Here is an 18,026-nt window from a genome sequence, read left to right on the forward strand (position 1 = left end):
AATCCTTCCAGGGCACAAGGTTATTAGGTGCAGTAGAGGTTGTTTGGAGAGGGCAAGTGAAAACCTGACAATGCATTTTGCTAGCTCTGTGCGGGCTGCTCAGTTTCTGTTTCTAGGTAAGAAGCATGCTGAGCTTTGCATGTGGAGGTTGCCTTCTCTCTTTCTTCATTGACATCATCATGATTTTCGGTGTTGCTGTGTGCAATAAATTGTATTTTGAGGTGCAGTGCTGAATGAACTGTTTTTTTGTCAGAGAATGGGTACCTTTGTATTTTGTATGCAAAGGGTATATAACCTATCGGGTGATAGATACCTGAGGAGGTGGCATACAGGCAGAGCTGATACATTCCAGCTACCACAGATGCAGTAGGCAAGCATTAAGGCACACAAGCCTGTCTTCAAATCTGCTACTGATGCCAAGATAATTAAAATACACTAGGAATGAAAACAAAGTTAATCTCTGAAGTTCATACTTAAATGTTGCATGGAAGTGCAGGAATGTAAGGAGTGTGTCTTTTTATGGGGTCTAATATTATATTACTCCAAGGTCATTAGACTGGTAATTACAGAGTTTGGTGTGACACCAAATCTAACTGACAGTGCTGAGAAAACTTCAGTTGATGTCACCTTGGCCATAGTTTAATTTTGATTCTATTTTTCAATTATTTTTCATCCTTGTAAGTTATGTTTCTAAGCTCAGTGGTATCTGTTTTGGGAGGAGAGAAATACTTAACATAATACTTAATTTGTTTGAATAAACCACTTAGAAAGCACAGAAGAATGGTATATTCCGTAAAATAAAATAGCAGTAGGAATTTTGCTTTATAAAAGATGATGTTCATAGTGCTGTAATTGTCTAAACCACCAGAATTGCCAAGCATAAATAATTACATAATTTCACACTTTCTAGTGAAGTCAGACCTTGATTAAGAAGTTGACAGCCTGAGAGAGCCTGCTCTTTGAGAGTGATGCCTGTATTCCCTAAATTTGTAGAGACTGTATCTAGGAAAACAAACTGAGCTTTAAACCCTTGACTCTGAACGAGAACCTGACAAAGGGAGAATATACTTCTTTAAAAAGTTTTCATACTTTAAATGCACAGATACTTCAGTTTTTCTGCTTTCAGTTAGCATAGATTTTGCTGATACCAGGTGTTCTTACTGTCTTGGTCCTCACTGGCTTGTATGTTTGATATTCATATTTCTTTTTTATTCCTTCTTCCTTGCTGTGCTTTTTTTCTCCCTTTTCTTAAACAAATAGATAATATGGTAATATGAACTCTAATAGGAAAAAGGCATTGTTTAACTCGGTTGGGGTACTACTAATCCAGTCACCAAATGTAACCATAACACAGCATGCATTTTAATTATTAAATATAATGGAAACTTTGCATTTTAAATCTAGAGCTATAAACCACTTGTTTGAAAATGCACAGTTCAGCACTATGATTTTAGCTTGTAGTGAATTACAGGGCAGTATTCTTTGATCAGTTATTACAAGTTGAAGATTAGTAGCATTCAGTGCTTGTGTTAATTTTGAGAATACATATAGGAGTCACTGCAGGTCAAACTGAAGCTCAGCTGTGTATATTTTTAATGATTTAGTGAGCTGGCTGGATAAAGCCAATGTAAAAATGTATGCAGTCATGCTGGTCATTCCAAATAGGGGTAATTTAAAGGCACATTTTCAAAACTAGTACTGCCTCAAATTTCAGTACTTTGTAAAATATGCTTTATTATTAAATGCCATATTGTTGAGGTTTTGCTTTTAGATACTTGTTTGAATACTTCTGTGTCCTTCCATTAGAACAACTAGTAAATGTTTGCTCATGTTTGTTCAGTATGTGTTTTTGTAACTCATATATTTTAACCATAATTTCTAATAAATATAGTGAATTCAAATAGAAATAATCTTATTGTGTATGCACTTTTAAAAATGAAAAATAAAAATATTCTTAGAGTGAATGAGGATTTTACTGAATTGTGAAAATTTACTAATCCCCGCAAGAGATATGCAGCCTTGAAGCTCTGCTCTGTTTTCAGAAGTAGGGGACATGACATTATCAAGTGGTTCCAGTGGGTCTGGCACTTAGGTGGTTGCTTCAGGATGCTGGGACAGCTGGTATGCTGTAGGTGCAAGAACAAGCCTTCTCAGATTTGTGAGAGGTAAATGGTACAGTCGGAGCTCTGCGGAGTCGGAATCGTCTTTCTTTTCTCCAGGTTGCTAGGTGTAGCAGCTCTACTTTTCTGGGACTTGTGCTTGCTTGTCTTTCTCCTTTAACTGAGGAGGCTGTCCCACGTGGGTTGAGCAGGAGCTGGTGGTTTTTCCTCCTGTCTGTGTATTGTGTCTGAGATACCAGTACCTAACCGAGGACTCCAGATCTCACTTTCTGATCCAGACATTTTAAAGCCTGGCTTTGAGCAGTTCAGTAGTGCCCGACATCCTTGGTAGATACAGGCTTAAGTGATTTTGAACTGTTGAGTTTTGAGAATAGAGTGTAGATTTTTGTTTCATGGGACCACCCAAACCCTTAGAGCATACTTGTTGCCTGGTTCAGCCTTCCCTTCCCCTTCATCTTTTTCCTGTTTGTGATCTGGCATAAATTTTCTAAACTGGTAACTTCTTTTACAGTTGCAGCCTTTGATGTTGAGTATGGTTGTTTTAAGGATATGTTTTTCATAGAGGACTGCCTTCCTCATTCTTTCTCTTGTTCCTCACTGTTCATCTCTGCTGCAAATCAAATTATGATATCGATATAATTATGAAATCAATATCTACTAGATCCTTAACTTTTGTACTTTGTAGTTCTTTTTGCTCACATACCTTTTTTGAGTGTGTGGCAGGAGGGTGTGTAGAATATCTTTCTACCATGTTTTTTGTTTATGTGTATTTCATCAGTATCCTCCGCTGTCTGTGTATGCCAGATTAATTTAGTTCAGCAAGAGATCTTCATGGCTGTTTTTTCAACAATGACAACTTCCAAACCTGAATCACTGTAGAGAATGAATGAATTTGTAAACACTACTCATTTGTATTGTTCTGGGAATGGGTTGCAAACTATGTACGTTGGCCTCATGGACTGCAGTTAAAGAATTGCTGAGAGCGCCTTTTCTGATGAATAGTTACAGAGTAAATAAAGGCTCTGTTTGAACACATAGCCATGGTGGTTTCCTCTAAACGAAGGAGTGCAGTATCACCTGGGGCAGCTGTGAGCATCTCTGGACTTCAGGTCTTTGCCAGCTTCCCTTGCACCCCTGAGACAGTGACTGCAGGCAGCCATGCAATATAGCTTGGTTGTTGCTTCTGCCACCCACACCAGCTCACCAGCTGCACTATGAGAACCAAAGCAGGGTTTTGCTCCCTTGTGACTTCTTTCTCTTGTTTTCAGACCATAAAATGGACACACTGAAAATTAAGGTACATTTTGCTTTTGTGCTTTTTTTTGTGCTTTAGGGGAAAGCTGAAAATAAAATATTGGTAGTAGGCAGTAGCCTAGGTTGTGGCCTGCACCTTAAGGTCATAGGTTGCTTGTCTTGTTGCCTTATTTCTTGCTTCATTTTGGAATTTACCTTTTTATGTATAAATTGTTTTCCATGCTGTATTAAATAAAGCTCTTTTTATAACCTTTAATCCTTTGGCTTCTGTGAACTTATGATGGTTTTTTGGCTGCCTTTATCTTTCTGTTGCATTTTTCATTTCACTATCTGTCGTCCAGTCTCCAGTTCCTGAACTCTCAAGTCTTAGGTCTTTTAATTGGGAGAAGCCCTTTTTTACATGTTGTTTTGTCTGTTGTTAATTTCTAAGATGTGCTGGTTTCTTTTGTCTTGTCTTTTCTCTGATGCAGGTGATTTCAATGCTTTTTGCCGTTACTCATTTTCAGTTCGTCCAATTCCCAGTTGTACCGATTACTCCAGGAAACAGCAGCAGGATAGGGAGGTTTTCTTCCCCAGTTGGCCAGCATGGACTTGGCCCAGGTCAGCAGCAGCTGGAGGTCAGTACCTGATGCCCATCGGCCCCGGGGCTGCGGTGCAGCCAGCTGACTATCTCCCACCCATTCCTTGGGGAGGAAGATGGATCTGAGTTACAGTGCATGGTCCTTGTTTACCGAATTAAGTGTCTATGTTAAGTTTTTAGTTTGATTGCTTTTCTCCTTTTCTCACATTCTTTCTTGCCATCCTCCTGGAACAGATTTTTTTTTTTTTGTAAAAGGAAAAGTATACCAACTCTAAGTATGAAGTGAATTTTTACAGCCAAGTTATAAATTCCAAAAACCAGGGGCTTTATAATGGAAACAGTTAGGGGGGAGAGGGGAGGGCGTGCTATAATACATATGTAACCTTTTTTCCCCCCTCTTTAGTGAATAGACCGTTTAAACCAAATTAAGTAAAGGATATAAATTCTGTTGTTTCAGTTTTTAATATTTCATGGCTGATTTTATAGATAAAAATTACATTTAACAATAAATATGAAGAAGAATTTATACAGCCTGTTCTGGTTTGATATGGAACAGCAAATCCCATTTCTCTGTAGCTGTAAAGAAAATTCATTATAATGTCTTTGATTGTAAGAGATGGCTTCATTGTGATTAGTTACACTGATAATAAAACAACCTTTTTACAAATGGCACAAGATACATGAGATCTCATGTGTCTGCCTTTTAATGGCATTGAATTTGTGCATTTGCTACCTTTATTCTGTAGCCCTTTTTTCATTTATAATTAAGCACTTTTAAAATCTACAAGTTATTAAAAATAGTCAAATATAAATTAATTTTCCTTTTGAAGCATTCTGGAGAAGGTGTTATTGATAGAGCTAACTGTTCTTAATTGTTGAGCTTTCAAAATAAAACCCCCTAATTTTAACTACAAAAATGTGTTTTTATGTCATTTTATTCAATTCTGAATAACAAATTTTGGGCATAAAATAGTGAAATCTGTATATCTGATATTACTTTCCAAATCCTTTTTAAGCACCTAAGGAAATATCTTGACTTTCAAATGCCCTGTTCCCAGTGACTTCAGTTGGATTTAGATGTTTGTAGGTATTTGAGTAATTTAAAATACAGATAGTGGCATTAGAATGTTTGGGTAAAAAACTGGCTGCCTGGCTGGCTGGGCCCAAAGAGTGGTGGTGAATGGAGTTAAACCCAGCTGACAGCTGGTCACAAGTGGTGTTCACCGGGGCTCAGTACTGGGGCCAGTTGTGTCTAGTATCTTTATCAATGACCTGGACGAGGGGATCGAACGCACCTTCAGTAAGTTTGCAGGTGACACCAAGTTGGGCAGGAGTGCTGATCTGCTGGAGGGCGTGAAGGCTCTGCAGAGGGATCTGGACAGGCTGGACCAATGGGCCAAGACCAGTTGTGTGAGGTTCAACAAGAAGTGCTGGGTCCTGCACTTGGGTCACAGCAACCCCGCACAGCACTATGGGCTTGGGGAAGGGTGGCTGGAAAGCTGCCTGGGGGGAAAGGACCTGGGGGTGTTGATAGTTGACAGCCAGCTGAATTGAGCCAGCAGAGTGCCCGGGTGGCCAAGGTGGCCGATAGCACCCTGGCTTGTATCCAAAACAGTGTGGCCAGCAGGGCAAGGGCAGTGATCGTCCCCCTGTACTGGGCACTGGTGAGGCTCCACTTCGTATCCTGTGTTCAGTTCTGGGCCCCTCACTGCAAGAGGGACACTGAGGGGCTGGAGTGTGTCCACGGTAGGGCAATGAGGCTGGTGAATGGTCTGGAGCACAAGTCTTATGAGAAGCGGCTGAGGGAACTGGAGTTGTTCAGCCTGGAGAAAGGGAGGCTCAGGGGGGACCTTATTGCTGCCTACAGCTGCCTGAAAGGAGGGTGTAGGCAGGTGGCAGTCAGTCTCTTCTCCCAGGTAACTAGTGACAGGACAAGAGGAAATGGCCTCAAGTTGTACCAGGGGAGGTTTATATTGCAAGTTAGAAAAACTTTCTTCACTGAAAGGGTTGTCAAGCATTGGAAGAAGCTGCCCAGGGCGGTGATTGAGTCACCATCCCTGGAGATACTTAAAAGATGTGGTGCTTAGGGACATAGCTTGGTGCTGGACTTGGCAGTTAATGGTTGAACTCAATGATCCTAAGGGTCTTTTCCAACCTAAACAATTCTATTGGTCTATTATTTGGAGGAGGAAGAGGATTTTTTGAGGAATTCATAGCCATTAAAGGGTTGTTTATTTACTTTTTCCATTGTACATACATCTAAGAATACTTAGATCTCCTTAGCACAGTAGCTCAGAATGAGTTTGATGAGAATAGTGTAATGGTTGTAATAAGAACCTTTGCATATTTATATGTGATTTGTGCTGTTACAGGGGTTTAACCAGTAAAATCTTCTGTATTGTTTAGTTTATAGAAATAATATCAGATATTGGATTCAGGAAAAATGGTGCATATACTAGAAAACAATATTTTAAATTGCAAAATGGAATTACAGGGCCTGTGTTAGAAGTGAATTCCTTTCCTGCTTCACATAAAAAGCAAAAGAATTTTGTGCTTTAGAATAAGGAAGACTGCAGAGCTGACAAAACAGAAGTTGCATTTGATTATCAAATACTGATGGAATTTACTGGAAAGTGAAAATCTGAATAATAGTGCTTGGGAAAAATAGAATGTAATGCTCGAGTCTTCCGGAAAATACAAGATGGCACAGCACACTTAATATTAGGTTTCACTGTAAAAGATATAAAACAACATTTTTGCTCCTGTTATCTGTAAGCTTTAATTTTAGACCATTGTCTCTTTTCCATTGATGATTACAACTAGGAAAAGAAGTCCCGTAGCACTTGTTAAAAGTGTTTTCCCAGGATGAATACCAGGAAAATGACTATCGATGACTGAAACACAGCACTAAATCTTTTTACCACCTGAGAGTAAAACAAGCTATGCTTGCACCCTTTTCTGTAGGAAGCAGCCCATTTGGCTTGCAGTCCTCTTTCCATGCCCGCATTGCTCCATCAGAGTGGGCTGCATCTGTGATTTGGGTTGCTTGGTCAGCTGAGAGTGCAGTGCCAAAACTGTCCTGTCCAGAGTGGGGAAATCACCATGCAGGTCACCCGTAAGAGTAAGCTTGCGGTCCCTCAGATCCTCGGGGTGTTTGAGCTGAATAGCAGCCTACTTAGTAATATGTCAATTTTTCCACCAGGAAAGCATTGGAGCAGGTGTAATTTCTTACTCTAGCTTGGTCTCCGGGTACCTGCCCGTGGTTGCCACTGAGTATGTTTTCTGTGTTCATTAAAACCTATTGATCTCAGGAAAGTTTGTGGGATTGATTATAACTCAGTGCTTTTCAGGGAATTAGCAGTACTTTTAGCAATAACACTCTCCTAACGTGCTCCCAAGAGAGCGTGATGTATTGAGGAGACACAGAGGACACGAGCACAAGTTGCAGCCCTGACCCAAATCCCGAGGTCCCCTCACCTGAGGAGGTGCCACGTGGTCCTGCTGCCACCCTCTTAGATGTCAGGAGCTGCATCTGGGAAGGGTCTGGCGGCATGCTGCACTCCCTGCCCAGGAGGGATTTGGGGAGCGGGAGGCAACACCTGGGGCCACCAAGCTGGCCAGCACATGTCTTCCCTGCCTGCGGAGGAGGAGGAGGAGGAGGGCGAGGAGGGCTGTGGTGCCACCCTGATCACACCAGCCAACAGCCAGGTTAGCAGTGGCTCTGTGTGACTGCTGGGTTCCAAGGGGAGGAGGAGACTCCCCTCACCTTGGGCTCTGTCGCTGGTATTTGCCAGGGAGATGTTTGATAGTGTGGGTGCTGACCAGAAATCTGAGTTTGTGATAAACAACAGCTGAAGGAAATACACTGTAGCGTTATGTATCTGCTACACGGTGTGCTTCCAAATAATGACAGGATTTTGCACACTAGATACCCAAGTAACAGAAAACTAGTAAGCAAGATATAACTAGTAAGCTTAGCTATAACAGAATGAAGCTGCATAATTTTTGTTGGTATTATGGGAGTGGTCAGCCCCACAGTACAACTGCTCCTGATGTTGCACTGCTGCAACCATTCCTGCAGGAAAAACGAAAATTGTAATTGCCAGATGAGTCCTTGTTTGGGAGTGCACTTGAAGACAGGTGTCTCATGTCAAGCCTAAGAGGAATCCTGCTGACACTGTGCACATGCTTAAGCATATTGCTAGTTCTGGAAGGTAGCTGAATTTCAAGAACTGATTTAGGTAGGCACAACATTTTTTGCATTGAAACAAATAGACATGGGGGGAGGTGGATGCTATTGATAAGCAGTGGCATTTGAAACCTTCATGGTATTTGCTCCCGAAGTATCAGTACTGTGAATGCTTTGGACAAGAGGTAAATGGGGTTTTTATAGGTGATAGTGGTATCAGCAAGGGACTGTCCCTTCTCAGTTCCTTCCCCTCTTGAATTCTGGCTGGCTAGGACCCGTTCTGGGGAGATGTGGTTTCACTGTACAGGCTGTGGTACAAAGTAGATGCTGCTGTGGCATGCTCTGGTCCTTCTCTCCCAGGTGTACAGAGCCCTTTGCTATAGCACTGCCTCCTTCCTCATTCACCTCCGCTGTCCATCTGCTGACCAAAAATGTGTTTTGCTGGGGAGAAGTGGGAGCCTGCTCAGCCTTCAGCCTCTCTTCTGTCTTTGGCTGGAGTGAAGGCACCTTTTGTAGCTACATGGCTTAGGTGTGGTGAAGGGCTTGAGGATGGGGAAGGGAAGAAGGTCTATGTTGTGCTGTAACAGTAGTTCTTGAGTGGTATCAGCCACCACAGAAATCACCCCTCATATTGCTGGTGCTTGGACTCACGATGCCATTGCTGTCTTTTATTAGTTTCCATCTGTTGACATGGATATTGATAGAAATTAGAATAAAATTCAATGCTAGCCCCCTGAACTGTTCAGAGTGCAGAAGTATGTAGCTTTAAAGGGTGTTCTGTGACTTCAGCTGAAGCATGGGTTTGCTTACCTGAAAGCAAATAACAGTTATTATGAAGGAAGCCAAGCTTTGCACAGCCATGCATGTTTTAAGTCATAGTGATGATCACCTAAGGTTATTGGGGAAAAATATCCCCCTACGTGTTGTGGAGGAGATGGCAGCGCTGTTGTGATTTGCTTGCACATCTGAAAAGAAACCATTAAGGAAAGAAGGTGTGATTTGACATGCAGCTTTATTGCTGCATATTAAGCGTTTATCCTTTATCCTCTGTAGCTGAGATCTGTGTACAGATACCGCCTTTTTGTACTGTTTTTCTTTTTTTAATTTCTAGTGATGGATATTCATTTCTGTTTGTTAGAGATCTGGTGATGCAAAGAACTGAAAGCTGGTTCTTAGGCTTTGCTGAAGTGTGCTGGAGGGCTGACATGTTGTGGCAGGGATTTGGGGCAGCATCTATCACACAGAGCCCTTCTGAACGCACCCTGGTGCAAAGGAGCCTTCCCGTTCCACCATCACCAGGAGGATGCTTCTCCACCATCACCCTCTGCTTTATTTTAGCAACCCAGCTGGAAAATCAAAACTGAAAAGAAAGTTGATTTCATACGTCTTGTAGGATTGAGCTGAAATACCTCCAGTGTGCTTTCTTCTATTTCATTGTGCAGAAAAACAGGTTTTGTCTTTAATAGTTAAATTTTTGATTATGTCTATACCAGTAATACAATAATTTGATATACACAGACACGTAAACATGTATATTCCAATGAGATTATGTTCTAATTGATAATAATATCAGCTGTCATTTCTGTTGATATGCTTACCAAAAGAACATGTAACACTTTTCTGTTTGATCTGCTTTTCTCAGATGAAATGCAATTACTTCCTTGTGTGAAGTGGCCACCAGGTGTCATCAGAATACTTTAATTTTTATTAATTTCTCCTTTTCTGTAGAAGCATGTGTACACTTTGTACTTTTCTCTGGAAACTTTGTTAACCCACCGCACAATCTTAAGTGCTTATGTTACCTGTTCAGCCAAAAACTCGTGCAACTCCTTTCAGCTGAGCTGCTTGGATGGGCAGCTGACAAGAGGAAAACAGGATGTGCAACACTGAGAAGCATGTGCATACGTACACGCACCACTACATGCATTCTTTGCCTCAGTAAGTTAAAAGATGGTGATATATACAGTAAACCAAACCATGTAGGCCTGATTTACGTTAGTAGGATGTCATTAAAGAGCTACAGGCAAGGCAATTAAAATGATTACTCAGAAAATACTAGTATTTAAAATATGTTAAATTTCCCTTTCTACTTCCTACCATCTTCCCTCCTTAATGCCTTTTCTCGAGTTTTGGTGTCCTGATTTTACACTTAATGTGTATGTTCTTGTTGTTTTAAATAAAACTTTAATTATTTCATTTAGCTGTAATTTTTTGGCATACTTGCATTAATTGTGGATAAAATACATTCCATCTCTTAGCAGCCTACCTTCAATTTAAAATGATATAGGTTAGGTTCTTTTCTTATATTCAGTGAGCTATGGCTCAGTGAATACCTGGGTAATAATTATCTGAAAAATGCTCAATATCTTATTTTAATTTTTTTTATTTTATAAGAAATGAAGAGAATATTTCAATGATTAAAAATCTCTTTTTTTTTACCCCCCTTCTTCCCTGCAAGAAAAATATTGCAGTTTTTTCTAGTTCTACTTCCCTTCTGCATCTTGGTTCAAGTAACTCAAAGAATGGGTTCTTGATTCCCAGCCAGCAGAGAGCTAGCTGTTTGTGTTGGCTTTTAAGCCTTCTCAAGCAGTGTCAGTAGACAAATGCATCCTAGGCTGTGATGATGGAGGCCTCTTGTTGCTTTTTGTATGATATGGTAGTTTAAAACAAGGGGCCAACAAAGCCATCTTTTTTTGTCTTTTAGGTTTCATTTTGAACACAGGTTAATGGAAATTTAGTAAATCCTGGCAAGTGTTAAACACCAGAATAGCCACTTAGGAAATTCATACTCCTTATATTTTAAAGGAGAAAAGAGTCAGGACTTCTAGGACTGGTTTTCTAGGGTAAAATTCCTGAGAGCCAGTTTGTAAGTAGCAGCAGTTTCAACTTAGTTTTATCTTTTGCTGCCAAAGTGCAGGAACAAGTTAAGACTTCCAACATTTTTTTTCAGGTGTCAGTGATAGTCCCTGTGTACTTCTGATGAGCTCCAGTGTGGTCCACTGTACATAAGAGCGTATTACAGCCTATGGCAGAAAAGAGATTCAAATTGCATTTACTTTTTGCTTCTCGCTATTTTAATTGGTGAAGTTGGTGAGAATTGCTTCTTGCATGAAACCATGTCATTCTGAGAATTCCCACAAACTGTGGGACTCATTACTGTATGTGAAAAATGAACATTTTCTTTCCTGAAAGTTTATTTCATGGACCTGATAAACTCTAAAGTGTTTTGAGAATACTTAAACAGTGCTTTTCATCATAAATGTCACAGTCTAATATGAATACGATCTTTCTTGGATCCTCAGAAGTTTCTATTGAATATTTTTATTGCTATTATATGTATGGCTAGCTCTGGAAATAGTCAAAATTCCTTGAACTTACAATTCAAAATATATGGATGTTTTTAAATTTTTAAAAATTGAGGATTGGTTATTCAACAATTTTTAGGAGATACTAGTGCATTTCCTCCTATTCACTATCTTGGACAGATGTACCTATTGATTCTGACAGCACTTGAAATGAGCGTGCATCCATGTCTTTCCGTTTTGACTTCCTCTTCAAAGCTGAAGAAATCAGTGGTCACTGCTGCATTTAGCAGAATTTGGCTCTTTGTCAAGTGAGTGGATGATGAGCTATGGAGCCTACCCTTCTTCTTGCCATTTTTCTGGTGTGAATTAAAGAATATATTCTTTATCAGGAATTCGTAAGAACTTCCTTTATGTTGGCAATTTCTGCCCATCCAGAAGGACTTTCAGTGGTTTGGAAGCAGAAGCAAGAAGCATGTTAGTAGTATGGCAGAATGCGTTTTCCTGTGATGTTGTTAACAGTTCTTTTGGCTGTTTGCGAGAAAATGAAGTTAATGGGTGTAGATAACTTGTTTTCAGGGTTATACAAGTGATGGCTTATCAGTGGGCTTTTTATTTTGTTACTTTAACTATTGTAGAAGCATCAATATGGAAATTTCAGTCTTTAGTCTTTGAAAGCCTATAGCTTGTTCAGAAGTCTCCCAAGGAGGTTCTGGTGCTTTACAAAAATGAGTGGTTTTGTATGAAGAACAGGCTCACAATGCAAAGCTTGAAGTTCCAGCATTCTTGAGCTGCAAGGGAAAAATACATGTTTGTAATGGATAGCATCAAATACTCCTCAAAATAAAGGTTAACTTTGTTCTATTTGAAGAAATAATTGTATTGTCTTCTGTATTCCGTTGCTGAGGAGACTGTTCTCTTGGATTGGTCTCTGTGGAGGAAGTGAGGTAACTTCCTAAGGCCATAAGACAGACATATGATTTGATTTAGGAAGGATGTTATGCCGTTGAAAATGAGAAGATGTTTATTTGACACAAAGGTCGTATGTTGAGATGGGTTGTTCACATTCAGTTTTGTGCAGGCTATTTAAGGGGCTCATTAAAATTATTTTGCCTCACTGTATCCATGATTTCACTGAAAGAATTAGTTGTCTGAAAAAGAGGAATTTTTACTGGAAAAAAAGAAGAAACTCTGTTTTCCATGTGTCATACCCTTTACAAACACTGCAGGTTAGGTATTGATTACTTGGATACTATATTACTCTTACTGAGAAGTACTTTGAGAATTCTAATGCCAGAATTAGCATAAAAAATAAAAAACAAGGTAGAATTTAGTACTTGAAAATATACTTTCTTTGTGTTCTTCTGTACACATTCCTACCCCTTCCCTTAGCGAGCTGGCGTATGAACAAAACGAGAAGTAAATAAAATTGTATTGAGCATCAAGTTAAGGAACTTTGCAGTTCGTTACAGGTTTATGGATCATCACTGAACTGCTTGTCCTTTTGATCTTAATTTATGATTACTACTTTCTAAATTTCATCTGAGGATTAGGGCAATACACGTCTTACTTTGAATGTCTTAACTGCACTGTCTCCACCTTTTGGCATAGAGAAATTCTATGCTATTTTTTGGACCAGAGGAAAAAAACTTGAAAAAAGTTAAACTAAAATGTTTTCTCTTTCCATCAAAGAAAACATCTGTCCACAAATGACTGATGTTTTGTATAGAACTGTAGCAGATACTATATCAATGTACAAAAAAAGCTTTGCAGGAAGAATTCAAAAATTGGTGGTAGCAGCTCAAAAAGTGGTGTTTTCCCCATTTTTTGTATTCATTTTCTTCTTTCTAGGTAGTGAGATGGTGTTGAATTGTGACTGTGGAACATCTTTTAAATTTGATTAAATGTTGAAACAAAAGCTCCACGATTCTAACTTTGCAAATCCCAATGAATGAGAGAGGAGAATCTTTAGTTATATTTGTATCTGTGACACAGCTGAAGTATTGTGTATTATGCACTTGTGATTTAAAAATGTGTGTATCTCCTCATATATTCTGTAAAGATTTTTAATTTTGGCCTATGCAGATGTAACGTGTGACAAACATTTTGCTTTCAAAGATCTTAAAAACATGTTCCACCTCTTGGATACTTGGAAAATCATTGAAGAAAAAGGCATTATGTTAAAGACTTAGCTCCTATTTCCAGTAGAATTACTGAGCTTAGCTTTTTCTGTGCAAAAATGTTGAGGCCACAACAGGTTTCTTTCCAAAACTCAGGAACAGCAGTGTGCTGCAAAGAACCTTAAAATGCATTAGGTAATGTATGACTGTCTCCAAGCAGAAGAATTTGTTAACCTGAAGCTAATGTGGCAAATTAATTTTTGGTCATATCCTTTAAGAATCTGTTCAGCTATACTTGATTTATATGAACATTAACAAAAGATTTATGTTACAAAAAGTCAACCCACTTTTGAATTAGAACAGCTTCATTTTGAACATCAAATATGATGTTAAGAGAGTGCTGTTTGACAGAATTGGGTTTTAAACTATGGAAATACTGAAGATTTGACGGCTGTCTGCTTAGCTCGGGCTTGATCCTGGGCTCTGCCATTCTGTTGTGTTGTACCTGGCAATACCATCAGTGAAGCCTTGGAGCCTGTATAAATCTGTTTGTGTTTATTTACGCAATACATTAAGTGGTTAGGTTTTGTTGCACTTTAGATATTAGTTATAAAGATGTAACCGGTATCTTTAAAAGGTGAAGGTACAAGAAAAGGCATGAGAGCTTGCATCTTACATCGTTTTTAGTCCTGTTGGTCCATGACTACGGTAGTTTAAGAGCTTCTTCCCTGCTGCTGCTGCTGTATGAGTTTGCCAGCGTTACATTGGTATCAAAAGGCTTACTCAGTCACACTAATACATAGGAATTGAACTTAAGTGTGTGCTTAAGCTGCCGTGGCTGCAGAAGGTTGCTTGTTGCATCTAGAATGTGGTTTTGGTTACCAGTTGATTTAATCAAATTCCAGATGCTGATTCTTTGCTCCTGATGACAATCCCTGTGCCAGACTAAGGTTTGATCCGAGATTAATTTTGCAAAAAGGAACTCATTTAACTTTGTGTGTCATGCGGTCACTGGGACTGTGCAAACTCAGAGTGCTGTTGATGCCTTCTCTGAAGCATTGGTTCCTGTATTAATACCAACTGTAGGCTAGCCCTTAATCAGTACTAGTGGCTTTGATGAGAACAGAGGCGAGTTGGCTCATGTAGGCTGAGGATTAGGACCATCCAGATTTGTGACTAGATTGTTGCTTTACCATTGCCCTCCTGTCCGATAGCAAATCTGAGAAGGGGCTTACAGCAGAGAAAGCACTAGAGGCTCCTTTTTCCTAGAGGAGGCTTATGGTATGCTGAATGCGTTCTTCAAGTAGTGATAGTCATTTGTGCAATAATCCATGCAAGGAAGCTGAGAAGAGGCCTGCCCACAGCTCCCTTTGGGTGTGAGGCAGTACTCTCCCATCAAGGAAGCTGAGGCATGTGCTACTGAAATTGTGTTAGAGACACAGCTGTGTTACCTGAGCAAAGACCATAGTGGGGAGAAACAGAGACGTGGTTCAATGTTGCAGTCTAGATCTTGTCTGAGATGTGGACAATGGACCACAGCTCAGCAAATTGCTGACCATGGTCCCAGCAAAAAGTAGTGACAGTTGCCATTAAGTGTCTTACCTCAGAAGATTTGCTCTTGTCCTAAAGGCAACTTCAAGAGAGAACTAAAAGAAATTGAAGGCAATTTAATTCCTTAGATTAATTAATATAGGGATAATTTTAGAGAAACAACAGGAACTGACTCATAGTTGTTTTCTTGCATAGAAAATTCTTTCTGGGTGATGGTTTCATGAAGGTGCATACTCCCATGTAGTGACATTTTGACAGTTTGTATGGAGGTGGGACAGAGGCAAATCTAACTGTAGGAAGGGTTTGCAGGGGGAGATGATTTTCATGAAAATTCAGGTGTGAGGTAGAGATGAATCTTATAAAGGTGTATAGTTAATTGTTGCTACAGCTAACTTACATTGTGCAGCCGAGGAGCCATTGCTTTGGTAATACTTGTTATCAGTTGTGGGGATAGATGTGAGGCTGTTGACTTCATTAGGAGTACTGCCTGTAAATGAAGTGGAGTGCATCCTCAGTCTGCATGCTAGGAGTTTATCATGAAATGAAGACCGAGATAGGTATCTCCATTTACTGTTGACTTGGAGAGCTGGAGGAATTAGTCTAGAAGGTTGAGCCATAAGGTCTCTTTGCATATTTGTATTACATGTATCACTATTTTAATTTCATACTGAAATTATTGGCAGCACCTATGAGATTTGTGTTTTGTATTTTTCACTTGCCTGGCAACTAGCTTGTAGTTGTGACTACAAATGGTTTACAAAGATAAAGTAAGGGAAATAGTTTTTTTTTTTTTTTCTAAGCACTTGAAAAAAACCCTAATTGGTGCAATACAGTTGAGTTGAAGACAAGGTTGGATGCCACAGCTGAGATTGTGATCCTAGATTTTTGGTGGAGCACAGAACAGGAGGAACTTCTATTGGAGAGTTAGTGAATAAATGCTGAGAAGTAAGGCTAACCTGCAGATACTGTACGCAAATAATCAGCCATGTTTTTTTGAGGTGTGTGGAAGGCTAGCAGAGATTAGCTGAATCTGCACTTGTGTGGCAGAGACTGCTGATACCTGCCTCTCAGAGCTGGGGAGCATCCACCTCCTATGAGTACTTTATCTTTGGCTGGAAGTAGCCTGTGATTTCTGTCAGAGATTGATCTAGGTGTGACAGCACTTTAACATTTAAATCAAATGACAGGATGGCATGAAGTGTGGCAGAAGAGGGTATAGTGTGGAGCCACCAGTCCCCTACTTATAAATATGTCTTGAATGTATGAATTTTTATCAATGCAAAACCCCCTAATTATCCTGATACAACCTTTGATAGCGGAAATTTCCAGAGCAGGTATTAGTTCACTGCTGGACAGGTTCTCTTATAAATCAGATGGCCTGAGAGGAAAGTGTCCTATAAAGAAGATGGAGAACTGGTTTGAGATTGAAAATTGTCTTGTACAGCAAAGAAAAAAACTGCTGTTCTTCCCCAGGCCATGCAAGGGAAGTGTGGTCAGGTCTCCGTGGTGGGCTGGGAACCTGCTGGGGAGGTGCAGCAAGGCAAAGGACGCACAGCTGCTGCACACAGTCGGTTAAGGATGGACTTATAGCACTCATCACAGAAGTAATTTATTGATATTTTCCAAGTTATATAAAAAAAGGCTGTACTGCACTTTAACAACATAATTTTCATCTGATCTTTCTTTCTGTATCCCAAACAGTGCTCATAAACCTTTTCAGGGTAAGCTTGCACTTCAAAGGCTTCATCTTCCACTGATATTAATTGCTGTAGCATTTTTGAAAATACTGACAATATGCTGACTTAAACAATCTGAGAATATAGACCCGATTGTTTTACATCTGACTAATGGTGATAGTTTCTATCATGTTTAGTGAACAAAGAAAAACAGTAGTGTATAAGAATCAGAAAACCACAGTTAGAGAAGCAATATCTGGGTCCTCCAAAGGGCTGTTGTGATCTGGAGGTGGTTATTCTCTTGTTATGTAGGTATAGCTAGCTTGGTATAAGTTTGGTCAGTACTTTAGCTCTATGAGTAGCCCTACAGTTGAAAAACTGTTCAATATATACAACAACTGTGCACTCAATTCCTTATAGGCCTTCCATAAATTATTAAGCAGAAAAGCATTTTTTTTTACTTCCATAGGTAATAAGTCCAACTGATTTGAGTGTATTTCCTCAATTTAATATTTTCTTACTTTGTCCTCAAAAATAAGCATTTTTTTTTAGCATGTACTTGAATAGTTTTTTGTACCCTGTGTTGTCTGTATCAACACTGCAATTACTTAATCTTGTCAGAAAGTACTTACAATTGTGGTCATGGCCTCATTCAATGGGTAACTGAACAAAAAACTGGATACTTGGGTCTGCAGCAAATTGATGTTTAAATCATAGTCTAAAGCACATAGATAAACATTTAGTATTTAATCATCTGTTAAAATGAAATGCATTCTCAATTCTCAATCGCTTCATATCAAAATGAAAAGGTAATAAATGTCAAGATCTGATTTCCTACCCCCATCCCTCTTATAAACTGTGTTGGGAGCATTGGTTTTCTAGTGGTGACATCTTTTTGGGAGCAGGAAGGTCACACTGGGCAGTTGAGCAAAAGCTTTTCGTAACTGGATTTGGATGGTTAGAGTTTGTGCTGAGGTTCAAAGATGCTGCCCTTCTCTGGGTGGCTGTTTCATTACCCCCCTCCTCCACCTGGGAAATGAAGTTTTAGAGGATATTTTAATAATGATGGGGAATTATATTTGAGGCATATTCTTTTAGTACATGGCTCTATCTGTGTTTTCCCTCTTTCTCTTCAGCAGGTAATCTTAAGCAGAGGAAGGAAAAAAAGCTTCATACTTACAATGTTTAACCTTGTTGTTGTGGTCATGACCATTTCCTCCTTGGAGCTTTTAAA

At 39.6% G+C, this 18,026-nt stretch overlaps 1 protein-coding gene across 2 annotated transcripts in view; it reads left to right on the top strand.

Annotated features, from left to right (window-relative positions):
• Nucleotides 1-18,026, top strand: part of ZNF407 (zinc finger protein 407) — a 355,347-nt gene that overhangs the window by 13,305 nt on the left and 324,016 nt on the right. The gene's annotated exons all lie outside the window — the stretch shown is intronic.

This window comes from Falco punctatus, assembly GCF_963210335.1.
Source record: "Falco punctatus genome assembly, chromosome: 3".
In the NCBI taxonomy this organism is placed as follows: Eukaryota; Metazoa; Chordata; class Aves; order Falconiformes; family Falconidae; genus Falco; species Falco punctatus.